This window comes from Octodon degus, unplaced genomic scaffold (genome assembly GCF_000260255.1).
Source record: "Octodon degus isolate 3935 unplaced genomic scaffold, OctDeg1.0 scaffold00036, whole genome shotgun sequence".
Classification (NCBI taxonomy): Eukaryota; Metazoa; Chordata; class Mammalia; order Rodentia; family Octodontidae; genus Octodon; species Octodon degus.
This window is the reverse complement of record NW_004524612.1, coordinates 16,762,004-16,781,418: the sequence shown is the minus strand read 5'-3', so window position 1 is coordinate 16,781,418 and position 19,415 is coordinate 16,762,004. Positions and strand designations below refer to the sequence as shown.

At 52.5% G+C, this 19,415-nt stretch overlaps 1 pseudogene; it reads right to left on the bottom strand.

Moving 5' to 3' along the window:
- The window catches only part of LOC101559920, a 16,566-nt pseudogene extending 4,826 nt beyond the window's left edge, over positions 1-11,740 (bottom strand).
- Positions 11,741-19,415: the final 7,675 nt, after the last annotated feature.

The window sequence follows — 19,415 nt, the reverse complement described above, 5'->3', positions numbered from 1 at the left end:
GCTATGCAGTTGAGGTTGGGCTTGAGCTCACTTTGTAGCCCAGGCTGGTCTCAAACTTGCGAGGATCCTCCTGCCTCATGGTTTTATTTATTTTTTTTCTTTCTGTATTTTTTTGTGGAACTGGGCATTGAACTCAAGCCCTTGCGCTTGCCAGGCAAGTGGTTATTCTACTGAGCTATCTCCTCGGCCCAGTTTTATTTTTTAAATTAAACACAACACTGAAATAAATTCAAAGTAACTTTAATGAAGTTATTTTTCTTAATGTTGATGCAACAATTCTAAATGAATAAAATATTACCAAACTGAAATCAGCCATATATTATAAATATGAATACAGAATGTCGTAGGAAGCTAGGTGGTTCAACATTTAGAAATGAATTAATAAAAGATAGTACTCAGGGAAAGGAGGGAAATTATATAATTAGGTTATACCAGCAGGAACAAAAGGGCATTAAACAAAATTCAATCTTCTTTCCTGATTAAAATAAACAAATAAATCCCTTAATAAAAATTAGGAAAAAAAATTAGAGGGGCCAGGGAGATGGCTCAGTAGGATAAGCGCTTCTCTGGTAAGTGCAAGGGCCTGAATTCAATCCCTGGTTCCACCACAAAAAAAGAGATATCCTTTGGGGCAAGGGAGATGGCTCAGTAGAATAAATGCTTCCCTGGCAAGCTCAAGGGTCTGAGTTCAATCCCCAGTTCCACTAAAAAAAGGAAAAAAATGGAAAAAAATTAAAATAGGAGGATATTTCTGTAACACAATAAGAATGTCTAATCCAAGTGCGACGTTGGCATTACGTGCGCCACTTTCTGGTGCAAAACCACTCAACATGACTGGTACAAAGGCAGCTTTGGCTGGAATAAGTGGCAGTCCTTCACCATTGCCCTGCAAGGCGAGCCCATGCAATAATACAAGATAAATGTAACACAAAAAAGTTGAAAAGAAGGGAGCAAAAGGACTTTTATTCGCAGCAGCTAAAATAATCCAGGTTTTTCTCTTTTGGTATGTTTTTCGAGTCCATGTCTACCATGCAAGATGGCTTCCCTGCCCCTGCCCGGGATGCCTCTTCCCCTCTCTGTTGGGACTTCCTGTCCCTGCAGACCCCACAGAGCTGATTTCCTGTCCCTGCAATCCCAACAGCATCGGTTCCTGCTCTAAGTAGCTGAGCACTGCTCATCCCAACCTTTCCTTTCCACTTCCTGTCCTGGGAGTCCCACCTGCCTCTGTAGCCCCCTCTCCCTGGTACCATAGTGTCATCTTGCTGCCTTTTCACACTTCAATTCTCACTTAACAATTCTGCTTATTAAATGACTTTGTCAAAATGACTGAGACAGTCCCTGGCTTGCGTACAAACTCAGAGGTCAGTAGTAGTGGTTGTAAAGTATGTATCTTGAACAACTTGCTTTCCTCCCAACAGTAACTAACTAGTCAGGCAACACGACAAGGCTTTGCGGGCAGCTAGGCGCAGAGGCGGCTGCAAGTGTCCTGGGACCAAGGGATGGGCGGTGTGTTCTCGGGGACAGTTTGCAAGCGGCGCAGGCAGGCGTCCTGCGTAGGGCTGCCCGGCCTCAGCGCAGCATCTTGCTCCAGAGGTTGGAGGAGCACATTCTGAGAACCAGAGAGCTGAAAGCAAGAGTGTGTGTTGCACAGACAAAGCTCAAGCTGGGCCAGGAAGGAGGGAGGACTCACGGGAGCGCGACTCGTGCCCACAGCGCCCACAGCGCCCACTCCGCTCGTTGCCCTGACTCTAGGTTTATCATTTGTTTTTCCAAGTCTCTCACACCCCTGACTCAGGGATGTCTCGGAGCCTCCCTACGTCAAAGGGACTTGTGACTAAACCACAGGCGGCAGAGCGCACGAGGCCAGCGACCTCAGAGGCTGGGCACGAGGAGCAAGGCTGAGTCAGCATCTTCTGCGGGCAAAGTTCCCCACAGAGGGAGGTGAACCTGCTCCGCTGTGCAGGTCACGTTTCCTGGTGGCCCAGTGGGGAGTGTCCTCCCGCGTTGCATCGGTGGCCATTGTCATCGTCACAGCACAGCCCATTCCTGTTTGCTGAGGTGTGACACCTGGGGACTTCTACCCCACCCTGCCTGAGTGAACATGCAGAAGCACGAGCTTTGGGGTCAGGCTGTGCATCCGGAAGTCGGGACAGACTGTGGATTACAGACTGTGAATTCGAGGCTGGTTACCCTGGGAGGGTGACATGGTGGTGGGAGTGAGAGTAGGGGTGGTTTTTTTTTGTTTTGTTTTGGTTTTTGCGGAACCTGGGATTGAACTCAGGCCCTTGCGCTTGCTAGGGAAGCACATATTCCACTGAGCCATCTCCTCAGCCCCTAGGGGTGGTTTTATCTTTCACATTTTCTACACTTTTTTTGAGGCAGGATCTTGCTATGTAATTCAGACTGGCCTTGAACTCGCCTTATAACCCATGCTGGTCTGGAATGCACAGCCATTGTCCTGGTTCAACCTCCCAAGTGCTGGAAAAGTAAGCGTCACAACCACGTCGGCTTATGCACTTCTGTGCAGCCTGCAAAGAAAAGTTCATGAAGAAAATGCACTATTTGCTACTGGTCCACTAACCAAGGAATAACATTAGAAACAGCTGTAAATTAAGCTCTCCCAAACAACTATTTGCATACATTGTCAAACCCAACAGCCTCCTTCCTCATCCTTTGGGGGATGCCGCACCATGACCCGAGGGACACCTGAAGCTACTCTCTATGCCTTGCCCTAGCCATCCATAGCTCTGAAGCTCTGATAAGGTTTAACTTATTATTAAATTAGAGATTAGGGCGGGGCTATGGCTCAGCAGCACAGTTCTTGTCCAACAAGTGCAAGGTCCTGAATTCAATTCCTGGTACAAAAAAAAAAAAAAAAAAAAAAAAAATCTAAAAACAGCCTGTCACAGGTAACTGGAGGTGCACTGCAGCAGCTTGGGCAGCGACATATTCAGCGACGTTGCCTCCTGTTCTATCTCAGCTGCTTCTCTGGGCGGCTGAAAATCCTTTCCGAGTCTCACATTTCATGCTGGAAGGGCAGCCTCTCCTTCCCTGCGCTCCAGCTAACCAAGGGGGCAGGGAAGGGGCCCTCGGTGCATCTTGGGCAAGTTCCTCCCCCCATCCCCAAGAAAGAGGCTTCATTTTCTTTTTTCCAATCTGGAAAAGCAGGTTCTCCCTTGGGTCCCTTCCAGTTGTCATCTATTAGTTTCATGAAGCACATCATAAATAAGGATCATTTAGACATAATTCTTTGTAAATCTTTACTTAATCCGCCAGCCTTCCTGTTGGCAGATCACTTGGCGTAGCGCAGGCCATCCGTCCTCGTGCTAGACGCATGGCGCTGCATATCACCCTCTCTCTCCCAGATGGAGAAACTGAGTCCAGAGGTGTGGGGTGATCTAGCACAGTTTGGGCTCCTTATCACGACAGCCCTGGGTTTCGGCTGCCGGGGTCGGGGCTGATGGATAACAGACAAGAGCTGGGTGGAGCGGACACCGGCAGGCGGCTTCACTGTGATTAGGCAAGAGCTCCATCACTTTCTACTGCCCCCTTAGTCTCTCTTTGCACCCCAAACCATGTCTTCAGGATGTGTCCGTGAACAGACCTTTGGAGCCCACACACACAAGCGCACACGCACGAACGACAATTTGGTCACACCTCAAGCTCAGATAAAGCCAAAGGGAGCCTGGCAAAGGATCCGTAGATAAAAAGTCCGGTATCTGGGCAGGTAACACCCAATTACAACAGAGCAGTGTTGACTTACACTTTTTCTTATCAGGGGAATCAGGTATTCGTGTAAATCAGAAAAGGGTTTGATGGATGCCAGTTCATTGGCGTCTCCAGCCAACGGACAGGTTTGGTTAAACAAAATATATATTCTCCTTATCTCTAGTGGCGACTATCGCTGCAACTCCCGTCTCCCCTCTACTCCTCTGAGCTCTATAAAGAAGAGGGCCTTATCTGAGTTTGTAAGAGCCTCATGTCTCGCAAGGGCTGAGCTAAAATCACTCTGACAACGCCGCCGCAGCTCAGGCCCGGCCCAAGTCATTTTGGCAGACAGATGATCCTCCCTTATCTGCAATTGTCTTGGCAATAAATGTCCTTTTCTGAAGATGCCTGTTTAGACGACCCCAAGGGAAGCACAGGTATCCCGGAGCGGGAGGAGCCCTGAGGCCTGTAGTCCTGCAGGCTGTGGCTGGCGGGCCACTGCCATGTTGGCTGTGAATGTGTGCCCAGCAGGGAGTGCCAGGAACAACAGACTTGGAAAGGTGAAGGAAGTCCCAGGAGGGTGACCAAGACAGGAGGAAGTGGCTGCTGGTGCCGCTTCTTTAGAAAGAGGACGGGCTTTCCCAAGACTGCTGCAGTCTGGCAGCTAGGGACGGGTGAGGTGGGTCCGGGGCTGTCGTGCTCTTTCCCTTGAGCACTCTGGAGCTGAGCTTGGGGAGAACGTTCCCCCAGGACACCCTGAGGTGCAGGAGGCAGCAGAACATACCTGCTTGCCCCGCTAAGCTTGACACACTGTACAGCCCAGGTTGGCCTTGAACTGGTGGAGATCCTCCTGCCTCTGCCTGCTGAGTGCTGGGGTGACAGATGTGTGCCACCATCCCAGGCAACATTATATTCTTAAGGGTGGGCATGGTGGTGCACACATGTAATCCCAGCACATGGAGAGCTTGATGCCAGCCTGGACTACATAGCGGGACTTTGAGAAAACCATGCACACACACACACCCCTCATATGTGCTGTGAAATGGTTACTACAACCAAGCTGATTAACATATTCATCGCCTCACATACTTAGAGTGATTTTTAATTTCCTCCACCGAGAAACACTGCACAATCCTTTCCTAGTTTTGCTTCACGTTTCTCTAGTGAGTGGTAGGTTGAATATCTTTTCATGTGTTTATGTCCCTCTGTATTTTCTCTGGAAATGTCTATTCAAGTCTCTTGTTTTTTTTATTCCAAAGATATTTGTTTTTATTCTTTTTTTCTTTTCTTTTTTTTTTTTTTTTGGCAGAACTAGGGATTGTACTCAGGCCCTGGTGCTTGCCAGGGAGGCGCTTATTCTACTGAGCCATCTCCCCGGCCCCTGTCTTTATTCTTTCAGAGGCTGGGGATTTGTGGCTGCCAGGAAGCCACTAGCTACCTGCCCAGCCCTGTGGATTTTTAAATATTTATTTATTTATTTAGTGTCTGGCTCAGCCCACCCTGGGGACAGGGCTGGTGGGCATGTGGTGCCAGGGATTGTACCCCAGTCCCTGCATTTGTCTAAGCTTGCCTAAGCAGGTGCTTTAGACTGCTGAGCTATCGCACTGCCCCTCCCCATGCGTTTTGTAATTGGGGACCACATGGTGTCTGGGGCCACAGAAGGTCCAGCATGGCCTTGCCAAGGTTATTCCAGCAGCAGTGAGGGATAAGGGTCACTGCAAGCTCATTGTCTCAGCTCAGGCCAGGGTGGCCTTGTCCTCAGGGAGGAGGTGGTCCAGGATTGAAAAAATAATGTGGGAGAGCTAAAGCCCTGGGGTGGGAAATGTCCCCAATATGGGCCCAGAGGTCAGGTTTCTTCCTGTCTTTTGAATAATCCCAAGAAAGAGATGCACCCAGTGGGAAGCATGCCTTGCCCTGCAGGAGAGAGCTCCCCTCTGAGACAAGATTTCCTAAGGAGGAGAAGTTGGTTGTTTATTTGTTTAATTATTTTTTATACTGGAAATCAATCTCAGGACTTTGTGCTTGCCGGGCAGGAGTTGTGCCGCTGAGCTATATCCTTGACCCTAGGAAAGGCTTATTTGGTTCACAGTTTGTAGAAATTTTGGTCCATAACAGGCTGGCTGCATGGCAGAGAGGTATCACAGAGGAGAAACACTCCATGGCAGGCAGGAGGTAGCAAAGCAACAAGAGGTAAGCCAAGCCTCTCTCCGTCCATTGTAGTATATCCAGGGCATCAGGAGTAGGGCGGTGCTGAACCAATCACTGGACTGATTTAGTAATCGCCCGCCCTTGGTCCTAGCATCACACCATGAATCAGTCTCACACTGTAGATCAGGAAGGTTCTTCTTGAGAGAGAGAGGTGTATCGCGGCTCCCAGTGCTGGCGCAGCAAGGTGAGGTCACCTCTGGTGGTGGCCTTCTGCTGCTGAGATCTGGGCCATAGAAGACATGCGTGCAAAAACACAGGGAGTGTGGGGAGCTACATCTGTGTCTGTGCTCTGTCCCTCTTCTTACAAAGCCACCAGGGTGCAATGTAGGGTTCTACACTCAGGACCTTATCCAGGCCTCTGACCTCTCAGACCTCATCTCCAACACAATAGCTGGTTAACTTCCCATCTTCTCAGTACCACTGGCCAAGGACTCATATAAAGCTCCCACAACCACAGCCTGACTGTCATGTGGGACAGCAGGTCTGGAGGGCCCCCGAGGACAGGCAGGCAGGTTGATGGGCCACATTTCTGGGGAGGTGCCCTGAGAAGGATGTTTGGGGGGCTGCAGTGAGCAGGTGGTCTGTGGAGCCTACCAGAGCCTCCAAGGGGTATCTGCAAAGCACCCTGAGTTTTCTCCTCCATTTGCAAATGAGGCATGGGACCCCCATGGAGGGACTCACTGGGAAGCAGGATAAGGCTTTCCTGCTGGTGGAAAGACTGCATTATGGGCAGGAGGAGGGAGCAGGCCTGGGGGAGGGGACTGGCAGTCTCTGGACAGTTTGGAGTAGCAAGATGGTGGCAGTTGGGTGGGCGGTAGGACATAGGACGGGTCCTGAGGTGACGTCTTGCAACAGGAAGTTGTGATGGAAGCAGACAAGATATGTGAGCTCCGCAAGACATGCTGGGTAGCTCTCCATATGTAGGGCAAAGGTGGCATCTTCACTGCTGAACTTCGAAGGTGGCACCCCTCCCAACCTTTCCTCCAAAAAGGGAACGCCAACTGCCACTTGTTATTTCTTGCTTTCTAATCCTGTTTTTTTATGAGGCCGTAAATGGAGACAGCGGGGAATTAATTAAAAAGGTGGAGCCAAGACAAACAGCAGAGTCCTTGCCCATGTGGCAGCCGCGGTCTAAAGGTGCGCCTGTTGCAATCCCGAGGCGGCGCTGCTCCTGGAGGCTGGCACAGCTGCACGGGATTCCTGGGACTGTCGGGCAGGGCGACCGAGGGGTCCACCCTCAGGAGCGACTGACTGGGGGAAGGGTCTTCTGCTGCAGCAGCGAGAGGATGAACAACAGGTGACACAGTGGCCACAGGTGGATGCTGGCCACTGGGGTAGCTGGAGGGACCTCTGTTGGCCTCCTTTGTCCGGGAGAAGCAGAAGGACCAGTTTGTTGTGTGGAGGAGGGAGTGGCAGAGCTGTGAAAAGGGCAGCTGGCTCTCTCTGTGCAGAAGCTTCTGGGCACTGGGCACAGGCAACGGTAAAGTCCAGAGGCTGCCCTGCTGCATATGCAACGTGTTTCCAAGCAGCCCCGTGCAGGCCTTTGCGGAAGGCTTCCCACCAGCAAGTCAGCAGAGATCCAGGCGCTTGGGGGTTTCAGCAAGGGATAGAGATGGAGGTCAGGTTCCTTCCAACAACAAGGCTCTGGTGGAAGAGTGATCCGCGGGAGGATAGCGGGGAGGGCCGGGGCAGTTATCCAGCCCTGGCCAACTGGCATGAGATCGCCTAGCAGAGCAGGTGACTCAGCAGGCCACTGCACTTGATGCAAGGATTCTTGAAGCCTCCAAATTCAAACTCAGCGGTACCACCCTAACTGAAGCGAGACACTTGCACAGAGGCAAATAGCATGTCTCTCCACCTCTGTCAGGGCTCCAGAGTCCCCAGAAGGTAGAAGAGTGGTGCCAGGAGCCAGGGACGATGTGCAGGTAGTGTGTAGTGGACAAAGGCTTTCTGTTGGGGAAGAGCGAAGCTGTGTAGAGAGAGGTGACAACAGGAGGGTACACAAAACTACATGCAGAGAGAAGTGAAACAGCAAATGTGTATGCCTGGACATTCACCACACTACACAGTGCATGCAGAGTCCCTGTGTGCAGTGCTGGCTGCAAACCTGGCTGGCTTCCTTTTTTTTTTTTTTTTTTTTTTTTTTTGCGGAACCAGGGATTGAACTCAGGCCCTTGAGCTTACCAGGCAAGCGCATCAAGCTCTCTGACTTTTTTAGTTTGAGATGGCATCTTGCTGAGTTGCCCAGGTTGGCCTCGAACTTGTGATTCTCCTGTGTTCTAGTCATAGTGATGTTAGGTGTGCAGCCCTGCACCTGACTGCAGAGGTCTGTCTTTGTTGGTGGCGGGGGGAGGGGGGAGATTGAACTCAGGACCTTGTGCTTGCCAGGCAAGTGCTTATGCAGCTGAACTATCTCCCCAGCTGTTTTCCTTTTTTTTTTTTTTTTTTTTTTTTGGTGGAATGGGGGATTGAATTCAGGCCCTTGTGCTTGCCAGCGAAGCACTTATTCTACTGAGCCATCTCTCCGGCCCTGTTTTCCTTTTAATGAGTAGAAGGAACACCCTCTTAGATAATCACTAGAAAGTGTGGCCAAGACACCAGCCAGAAACACGGTCATCTGTTATTATCATCAAGTGCCATGTGCTGTCCATAGCTGTATGCACTCCTCTCACACCACTGGCTGCGCTGCCCTGCCCCATGCATTGTGCTGCAGCGGCTTGATGATCACATGCCGGGGGTGAGGGGGGCTTTCCGCCCCCTTCTGACCTCATGGGGTCGGCACTGCTCACAGGCCAGTCATGGACTGACTCCCTTTCCATATACAGGACTGTAAAAATATGAGGTGCTGTCCAGCAAACACTACTCTCTACCTGTCCCCCATGCACCTGGCATGATTTAGGAAATGCACAGAGGTCCCTATTCCCACAGGATGGCCTTTTTTTTTTGGCGGCACCGGGGATTGAACTCAGGCCCTTGCACTTGCCAGGGAAGTGCTTATTCCACTGAGCCATCTCCCCGGCCCCTGGATGCCCTTTTTATAGAGACACTTGCTGGGGACTGTCTCTCTCATTAAGCTTACCAGTGTTGCTATGGAAATTCCACATCTGCCAACAAGCAGAGTTTTCTGTTTATCCAGTCACCTGCAGAGGTAAAGACCTCTCAGTGACCTGTGGCTCAGGGCCTGACCTTGTGGCATCGATGTCAGGGTCAGTGGCCAACACTCCGGGCAGGGTGACCTTCAACCCGCTCTGCACCAGGAGCCAAACACGATGCAGCAGGAAGCAGGAAGTCCTCTTGTGTTTATCTTCTGTGATGTGAAACATCTGGACACTGGAACCATCCAGGAACCGGGAGTGCTAGAGGGAAGGGACACCAGGAGCTTGGAGTTGTCCCTTTGGCATCGGTTGAGAGAGACTGGGGGTTCATAGGGGCATCAAAGGAGCTGAGTTTGGGTGCAGAGTGACCCTCCTTGGCCGGCTGGTGGGGAGCAATGGGCCCCACTCTCAGGGTTGACTGGGAGCCAGGTCCTCTCCGAGGGCAGGGAGGGCCATGCAGGGGCTGACCAGGCAGGTGGTGGGGTGCTGGAGCAGCCAGGGTGCATGCTGGTGGGCTCCCCTTCCTTCCAGAGATGCAGACTGAGGGGTGTGCAGCTGGGATGGCGCAGCAGTGCGAAGACCCTGTGCTCTCCTCTGCAAGACGTCGATCGTGAGCACCTTCCCTCTCGAGGTCTCTGCAACACAGTCCTCTAGGCCTTGGGCATGTGGCTTCATCGCCAGCTTCTAAATCCAAGGGACTTCTTAGGAGAATTCCTGAAGGACTTGGAGGAAGTCACAGGAATCCTCAGGAGATAGGGTCCCCAGGGCAGTGGTTCTCCGAGGTTCCTGTGTGTGACCGTCCTCAGCCGTCTCTGCATCCTTCTCTGCCATGTTCAGCCAGGGCTGTCCCTCTTCCTTCTGTTGGAAACATCAGAGACACCCCACTTCTGTGCCACTTCCTCATGAGGCAGCCTCGCCTACAGCCTGGGTGAGAGGCAGAAGGAGTTCACCTCCGAGGGCCACGCAGCAGGCACGTTTCAGTGGGGTGCGGGTCCCAGCTGCCCTGGAGTTGCTTGGACGTGCACAAGACTGTTTGCTGTCTTCTTGGGCCCCGCTGCCTCTTCCCCCACTGACACTCCGCCCGCCGACCACCAACTGGCCAACTGACCGACCATTTCTGCTTGTCTCCCCGCCGCTCTTCTCCTGGCAGTGTTGCCTAGAAACTCAACATTCCTCTCCCTTTAGCACTCAGGACCATCTGAGGGGTGCCATCTGCTGCTGTGGCCTCCACAGCTGGGAGGTGGGGTGGTGGTGGGAAGGACCCAGAGAGGAAGATACCAGAGGAGACAACATCACCGGCAAGACTTGTGCCCCAGCCCTCTCCCCAGCCCAGAAGCAGGGCTCTGGCCCCACCCGGCACCTCCAGGCCGAGCTGCGGCTGCCCTGGGAGCTCGGGTCGGCCGCCATCCAGCTGCCAGCCACAGGAGGCCTGGCCCCGCCTGCCTGAGGGCATGAGCTGCGCTGGCTTAGCTCTGGCTATTCTGACCCAACGATCCACTGGCCAGTTCTGAGCAGTGCTGACTAAAGAATGAATTCCAAAGCCCTCCCAGCTCTGGTCTCCTCTCCTTTGGCCACAGGCACGGTGATCACACCCCTCCTTACAGCCATGTGTGACACGGAGCCGGCTGACTCCTATCTCGGGAAGCCTTGGGTACCCACAGCAGGAGTACTGACAGCAGCTATGTGAACAGCAGTGGTAGCAGCAGTAACATAAACAATAGTGACACTAATGGTAGCAATAGCTAGCATTTATTGAGCACTTACTGCACCCGAGGCTCTGTTCCAAGAACGCTCCCAGTGTTATCTCGGCACTAGTGGGTAAGAGCAAGCTCCTGCAGGTCAGTGCTTGGGTGTGAGCCTAGGGTGTGAACAGCCAGGCATGGCCCTGAGCACATTCCCCACATGCCCCTGGTCGCACATTCTTCACAGGAGATACGTAAGTGGCCAAAGAGCAGACACAAAGACGCCCAGCATCAGGAATCACTGGGGCTCCACAAATGGCATGCACAGTGGGAAGGCCACCTCACATCCCTCAGGGCGGCCACTCACAAGGACCAGAACAAGGAGCCTGAGTTGGCAAGGCTGTGCCATGCAGGCCTGCGCCCCTGCTTCTGGGCGTACTGCGTGCCCTAAAGAATCAAAATCAGCGTCTCAGAGAGACACTGTGCAGCCAGGTTCAGGGCAGCCCTCTCCACAGCAGCCACAGAGCAGCAGCTCCCACGTCCTTGAGCAGATGAGGCGGTAAACAGCACAGTACACGCACACAATGGAATATTATTCAGCCTTCAAAAGGAAGGGGATTCTGACATGCTACAGCATGGGAGAACCCGGGAGACATTACGCTAAGTATATCTGTAAGGTATACAGCTGTCTCGGTTTTATTTTATTCCTGGGCACATCCTGGGTGTGTCAGGGAGGGTTTGTCTCTGACAGTTTGAACTCTGGATTCATTGTGGACTGTGCATAATTTCACTTATAAAGAATACCCAGAGCTTGAGATGGGGTTCAGGACATCTCTTCCCCACTTTGTGCCTCAGTTTCCTCACACTGGAGCCCCCTGGAAGCAGAGCTGGCACAAAGGTAGTGGCCTGGCTCCCCCAGTAGTCCTGGCTCTGGGCTTGTGCGACAGACCTGGGTCTGAGTGTGCATCCATCCGCGGTGACACTGCAAGGACATGAGGCGCACTGACCAACCTCAGTGGTGGCTGCAGCAGGGAACTCGCGGGTCATCGGGGTCTGAATCCAACCCCAGGGGCCTGAGCTGAGCAGCCTGGAGGTGGCCCAGGCTCCCTTGTAGGGTTCAGTGTACAGTCAGCCTGGCAGCCCCCTTTTCAGAGCTAAGGAGAGGAGGTGGCAGTCAGACTCCCTGGGGCAGGGCTGAGGAAGGTGCACCATGAGAGGGAAGCTACCTATAAGCTGTTTATTACCGGCCTGAATGACTGGGCAAATATTGACTAGAGGCTCCGGGGTCCTATGAGCTACCTGTTGTTTCCTGGGCCCAGGGGGTGGATTTACCTAGTTTGGGCTCTGGATGCAACACAGAGCCTGACTCTCTCAGAGGACCCAGTGCCAGGAGCCCAGATGGAGAGATGTGTGGATCAGCAGGAGACCTGGCAGTGGGGCCAGGCTAAGCTCCGCCATGAGAAGGTTTGCAGGACTTCGAGCATCTCAGGCTGCCCTGGAGTCCTTGGGTGGAGGCTCACAGAAGAATAGCTGAGAGGACAGAGTGACCCGCCATGTGGGAAGTACCCAGCATGCAGTAGTTGCTCAAGAAGCAAGCGTTCCTTTCTTCTGACCCGAGGACCAGCTGCCTGGTCTGTGGGAAGCTGCGTCTGTCTTCTGAACTGACTGGAGTCCTCAAAAGAAGAGACAGGGGGCTGGGATATAGCTCAGTGGCACAAGCACTTGCCTGGCAAGCACAAGGTCCCAAGTTCAGTCCCTAGTACTGGGGGAAAAAAGAAAGAAGAGACAGGGACACAGCCAGACGGGCAGGGAGGCCCATGCAAGGCTGCAGGGAGAGGTGGAGCGAAACCTCAGGAGGTACTGCCCAGGACGCCTTGATCTTGGACTTCATCCTCCAGAACTTAGAATAAACAAGTGTATGTGTTGGACACTACCTGCTCTGTGCTGCTTGCTACATATACCTAGCTGACTAACATGTCACCTTATCCAATCTGCTTGGCCCTGGGCCACATGAGCCTCACAGACGTTCACCCTCCTCTGGCAACTTCCATCCCCTTGCCCCCCCTGTCGCACCAGCCTCCAAGACCTGCCTTCCCCTGACACTGTCCTGCCCCTCAGCCCCAGCAGCTTCTGTGTGGCTCCAGGCTATTTCTTTTTTTAAAAAAATCTGTACCAGTAAGTTTATGGGGGATCATATGACTCACTGTGCTCAGAAACAAGCGGTTCCAAAAGGACCAGACTGGAAGCAGCTCGAGTCACTCCTTCGTTCTAAATTGCTCCCATGACACCTCTGTGGGGCTGACCCTCCCTCCCCTCAGTTTCCTCTCTGGTCAAATGGGTGACAAGAGCACCTTCCATGAGGGTGGAAAGTGGCACGCACCCAGTGAGGCTAGGTCTCGCCAGTGCCACAGCCCAGGCCCAGAGCTTTAGCATCTGAGGCCCAAACGGCCAACGCCACGGTCTGTGTCCAAAGCACCCCCAACGGCTAGGGTGCAGAGAGGCAGGGCTTTCAGAAAGACACATGCATCACGAGGGTTCTGCCTCCACGGACAGACTTACAGCTGCCTGAGTTGCTAGGGGTGGTGGAACGGGGTGGTGGGACCCGGCTGAAGACAGTGAGTGGTGGGTGCTGGCTGGGGTGAGCGTCCTGCCCGCTGCCCTGTCCTCTCAGGCCCTCTCTTGTTCCCTCTGCTCCTGGGCTGCTGAGTGGTGAGCAGCTTTCTTGCAGCCCTACTGGGGCAAGGCTCTGATCCACCTCAGAGTCAAAGCACAGAATCAGTGGACCACGGACTGGAGCCTCTCACACCAGGAGCCCAGACAAACTTTTCTTCTTGAAGCTGTTTTTCTCGGGTATTTTGTCACAGTCAAAGAAAGCTGATTTAGTCCAGCTAGAGTAGCTGTCATTTCTGCTGTGAAGCAAATTATTGACTGAGGAAATTTGTTTTACCAGCCAACTCCCCAGGCTATAAATCTTGTTCAGTATCATTGTCTAGTATTGCCTCCCATTCAAAATCAAATCTCCTGGAAAAGTTAGCATATTGAGCCTTGCTAGGGGGGCCAGAAAAAAACATGAGGTGGCCAATTAAATTGAATGACAGAGAAACCACAGAAAATGCATGGGCCTAAGTATATTTCAAACACTGTGCGGGACCTGCTTCTACTACAAAGTATTCATTATCCATTGAAATTCGAATGTAAGTGGGCTTCTTGTATGTGCATAGGCTAAATCTGGCAGTCCTGCCTGCTAGCCATTTAACCTCAGCTCACAGTGGTTAGAGCCCTCCAGGGAGTGGCTCATACAGGCAGAGCCGGACGCCGGCTGCTGGCTGCTTCTGAGGTGGTGGCCGGTGCAGCAGGCCCGGTGGGCCCTTCGGTGTGGATTGGTTCCCCGGTTGGATCTCCTCTGTCACACAACGTTATGCAATCATGCAGCCCCATTCCCTCTGACCTTGTGACTTTTCTGTGAAACATGCATGTCGGGCTTCTGTGCTGGCCCCTTTGCTCAAAATTTTTGGCAAAGAGGACTAAAAACTAGCTTCTGTGGAAATTATTTATTTAGTATTAATGGGGCAAATCTAGACCTTGGCGAGACTTTTCAAGTAAACAGGATCACTCCACAGAGAGCTGCTGGAAACCAGAGATTTCCTGTGACCCCAGAGTTTTAACAAGAGCCAGAGAAGTTTTATTTATAGACGTCTGTTAATTTTACCCCTCTCATCTCACTTAACCCCAAATACAACAAATCCTGGAGTGTCTGCAGATGGGGGTGGGGTGCACGATGCGGCGGGGGTCCTTGGTGCAGTGTGCTGATGGAGGAGGCTCTTGCCACAGTGGGTGGGGCGGGGCCCTGGGCTGTGTGTGTCATGAGGACACCATCAATTAATAAAGGTGTCGACCCCCAGCACAGGGTCTTTCAGTCAGGTTTGTCGGATGACTTTGCAGCTCACTCACGGCTGCAGCGGGGGAAGGGTTCCAGGCAGAGTGGGAGGCAGTGGGCGTCCCAGATTTCCTCTTAAATTGTTCACTGTCTTTGTGAGAATCCCAAACACTGCACCTGTAGAAGTCCAGGCCTGTCATCCCAGCACTCTGGGAGGCTGAGGCAGAATTGTGAATTCGAGCCCAACCTGGACAACTTAGTAAGTCCCTGCTTTAAAATAAAAAACTAAAAAAACCCCTAAAATAAATAAATAAAATAAAATAGAATAAAAAAACTAAAGAGGGGTTGGATGTAGTCTAGTGTGAAGGCCCTGAGTTCAAACCCTAGTTGGTTTTTTTTTCTGGCATTTTTTAGGGAAGGGTCTACAAGGTGCTCAGGGCCTCACTACTAGAGCGGCTCTTCATGATCCGCCTGTTTACAGCCTCCCAGGAGCTGGGATTACAGGTGCATGACACCACTCCCAGTCTCAATTGCCATCTCAGCGTGCCCTGGGGGTGGGCTGGCACAGCAGGCCTGGGGATCGAACCCCCAGGCCCTGTACCTGCTTGCAGGTGCTTTAACCTGCTGAGCTATTTGTCCGGCCCTTCAAACCCCAGTATTACATCAATCAGTCAACCACTCACTCACTCACTCACTCACTCACTCACTCACTCAGAACGTTGGCTCCTGGCCTCTAGGGTGGAGCCCTGTGGGAGAGGCATCCAGCAGGTCATACCTGGTAGAATCACTGCAGGAATTTTCCCCACTCAGGACCTCCCTGACAGGGCACAGCATGGGGACAAGATGAGATTTCCCAAGGGGTGTGGGGGATGGAGATGGCTAAGGGTTTTCCATAGGCAGAGGAAAATGAGCACTGCTTCATTTAGCTTTCCATGGCTGGGTCCCAGGTCTCAACCCTTGCTCTGCCATCTTTGGGCAAGTCACCAGTGTTATTCCCTAAGCAAGGGAATAACGTCCCCTATTTCTTCAGGTGGTTCTGAGGGGTGTCCAGTCACAGAACACAGGTGGGTTACCAACACTATGCTCACTGTGGTTGGGACAGGTTGAGGCAGGTCACTGGCCCTGGAACATGGGCATGTGGTGTGCGGCCTATAGTCAGGGAGCCTGTGGGGACCCCCTGGGGACAGAGTTCTACCCACTCAGGAAGGCTGTGGTGACCAAGGGCCCACAGGCTGCCTTCCCACCCCCAGTACAGTGGGCTGGGTACAGGCAGCTCCAAGCCTGGCTGTGTGCTGATGGGTCTTCTGAGTGTGCCTCCTCTTAAGGAGCCTCAGGAATGAGCCGGGCCTGGCTGGTCTTGAGGCCAATGCCCTGGGCTGGCCCTACTCTACCACCTCCTTCCCCTGCTTCATGGCCTTGGTATCCTCAACATCCCTGGGGGTACAGAGGTAGCGGAGTACTGCACAACTTGGGGCTCTTCACTTCATAAGTGAGAAACCCAACTGCACCTGTATTTCATGGGCTTAGTAACTTCACTGAAGCCCTGCGCTTTCTGGGTGGGTACCCCTTGGAGAATGACCTGCTGTCACCAGCCCTAGCCCCTCATTTTATGTCCTTGGCAATCCCTGCATTGTCCAGAATGCCAGGTCCCCAGCTCTCTGCAGATCCCTGGGAAAATGACCTCACTTGTTCCAAGCGCTGTTTTTCTGGCCTCTCCCCAGCCAAAAGATGCTGTCCCTGGGCTTCTTGTACACTGCCCAAAATAATCTCAGGTTTCCAAAGCATTGCACAAAGCAGTACAAAGAATGCATCATGGCCAGTTCCGCAGACATCTCTCGCCCATGAGCTCGGGGCATGATGGGAACTGAGCCCTGGGCTCACTCCCCGCAGGTGTCCTCCCAAGGCTTCCAGCTGTTCCTCCAGCATCCTCTTCCTGGCCTAGGTGTCAATCCTGACAGGACTACATGGTACCTTTAGGGTCACAATTGTCTTGTGTGTGTTTTATGCTCCTAAGTGAATATCTGTCAGATCTAGGCCAGTAGGTTCCAAGATGACCCAATCCCTGAAAAAAAAATCTCTGTTTCTAGTGGCACCACCACCTGCACACACTTGTGTGTTGTGAGCAGACAGCTCAGGGGCAGAGGCTGGGGCGCCTGGGCCGTGTCTGGCCCTGGGGTGCGAGCAGTTCCGTGATGGGGGTGTGGAGGACGGATGCGGTGCAGAGGCACTGTGTGGCTTCTCTGCTTTCTGAGACCGGTTGGAGACCAGGCTGGGACCCGACGCTGCCCCCCACTTTCACCCCAATCAGAACCCCTGGGGAACAGGTTCTTTCAGATCTCTTCCCAGCCCAGAGCACCTTTTGTTCCCCAAAGTGAGACCAGAAGTGTCCTAACCAGGCAGAGTCAGCTGGGGACATGGGGTTGCAGGGCGCTGGGCCTCCCCACCAATCAAAGCGAGCTTTGTTCCCAAAGAGTGAACCTGCATACCAGGCTTGCAATTAGCAGGGAATAATGGGGTGTGATGAGTGTCGCCCAAGAACAGCGGCTGGAAGTGATTTGGGCTCTAGTGAGAAAGTATCGGCTGAGCCCCTTCCTCCTCCTGGTAACTGCTGCGGGCTCAGCCGAGCATAAAGCCTTGGGTGGGGTGGGGAGGGGGCGGTCTGCCTCGGAATAATTTAAACAATGCAGCACCCGAACTAAATGGAGCTTATCACAGGTTACACCTCTGAAAGCAGCAACCAGAGCGAGGGATATTAGCTGTGAAGTCCCTTCTGCACAGAGCAGAGCTGGGAGGCCCCTGCAGCCGGCGGATGGTGAGAGAACAGACTCCCTTGAAAGCCAGGTTAAGACTGAGCCAGGAAGGTCACACGTTTGAACCCAGTTGAGCAAGTTAGTGACTGACTGAGATCCCCCTCCAAAGTTAGAGAGGGGTGGAGATATAACTTAATTCAAAGCTCTCGGGCTCAGTCTCCATTCCAATTAACTAACTAACTAGCTAGCTAACTAACTAATGTCAGAGGACAGGATGGTGTGACAGCATTTACCTTTTTGGCCTTGTTTTCTGTGACCTTTGCCCCAGTTCTTTGGGCGTCCGCAGTTCTGTTCCTGAACACTGTTAGCTGCTGGTGTGAAGCACTTGAGGGTCCCCACTTGTAGATGGTAGAAACCCTGCCCCTGACTCTGATCTGTGCCTGGGGGTGCACACCTGTAATCCCAGTGCTAAGGTAGGAGGGTTGTCACTAGTCTGATGCCAGCCTGAACTACATAGTAAGACTCTGTCTCAAAAAAAGAAAAGGAAAGGAAAGGAAAGAAAGAAAGAAAACTCTTGACCTCACTAGGTCTGAGGCAGGGTTTGGATCTTTTCAGTGCATTGCATGAGGCGTGTCGAAGTCTTATAGACTGACTCAAATCATGGCTCCAACTATGTCACTAGAACTGGATTCCCTGCCTCTCTTCTGCGTCCTTCTGTTGGCTCTGGCTCTTTGAAACAGTGAAGTGACAGTCATCACATAGATCCCTGACCTCTGAGCAAGCAAGAGAGCTCTGCTTCAACAGGCCAGGCAGGAAGGGGTGACAGGACCAGGCTCATCACCTTGTCAAGCAGGTGAAAACCAGGACCGGGCTACAGACTGTGACTTTAGACAAGGGCAGTGGCACTGCACAAGCTGGGAGTCTGCAGCCTGCGACAGCCAGGGCCACCCAGGATCGCATCACCGTGCACACTGGGGAGGTGGCCTGGAAGCCCCAGGCAGCCACAGCACCTGGTGGTCACAGTCACAGTCTGGGCCCAGAGAGCTGCGCAGTGCACGGTGGGAACTCAAGTGGTCTGTGGAAGGCCTGCAGGGTCCAGAGAGAGTCGAGACTGCAACAAGGAGCAGGGGTGGTGGCTTGAAGGAGGAGGCATGACATACTCTGGGCTCACGCAGGTCAGAGCCCTGCCTGTTCCCATCACGCAGAGTGGGGCAAGCTTGTAACACAGGTGACAGAAGGCAGAGAGGGCACAACGCTGTGGCCGCGGCAGCGGCAGTAAGGCTAACGGGTCCACAGAACGCTTGAGGATATGGTGAGTGTTTAAAACTGAAAAGAAATGACAGTAAATGACCCAATGCCGTATTGTTCTTCACACTTTCTGAAGCCGTCCTGGAAGTCCTCATGTTCAAAACTAATGGTGAATGCTGCTGCTGAGGGTTGTCATGGAAAGGTAGCCTCATGAAAGCCCGTGTGTCCTCATCCACTATGTTCATCAGCTCTGTCACCTAGCAGCAACGTCTGGCTCTTCTTCAAAGTCAAAATGCCCACCAGAGGTAAATATTTTGATTAATTCAGGGCATCAGGTGGTGACAATAGCTGTTCTGGCTTGTGTCTAGATGTCCTCCTAAAGCCTCATGCAAGCATAGTGGGACTTTCTCAGAGGTGGCTGGATCTAAAGTGTGCGACACCAGGATTGAGTCAGATGGTGCAATGCCAGGATTAAGGATGCTGGAATTAAGGGGATGTGATTGCTAACTTAGTCCACTGATTGGTTTGGCATGTGGCCTGAGCGAATAGCTTAGATAGAATATAAACAGGGCAGAAGGAAGCTGCTAAGGCCTCGTGCTTGTTCTCGCCTGCCTGCTTGCTGTTCTTCCTCTGCGACACCCCTCTGTGATGCCACATTGCCTTGGAGCCAGCTGATTATGGACTGAAACTTCCATGAGCTGTGAAGTGTATATAAATCTTTCCTTTTTTCTAAAAAGGAATTAATGCACAGCACAACTATAGACACTCACGAAAGAGGACTTCCAGAACCGTGTCAGAAAGTGGCAAGTATGATGGGGTGTGTGTCTGAGGTTGGGCGCACTCATGG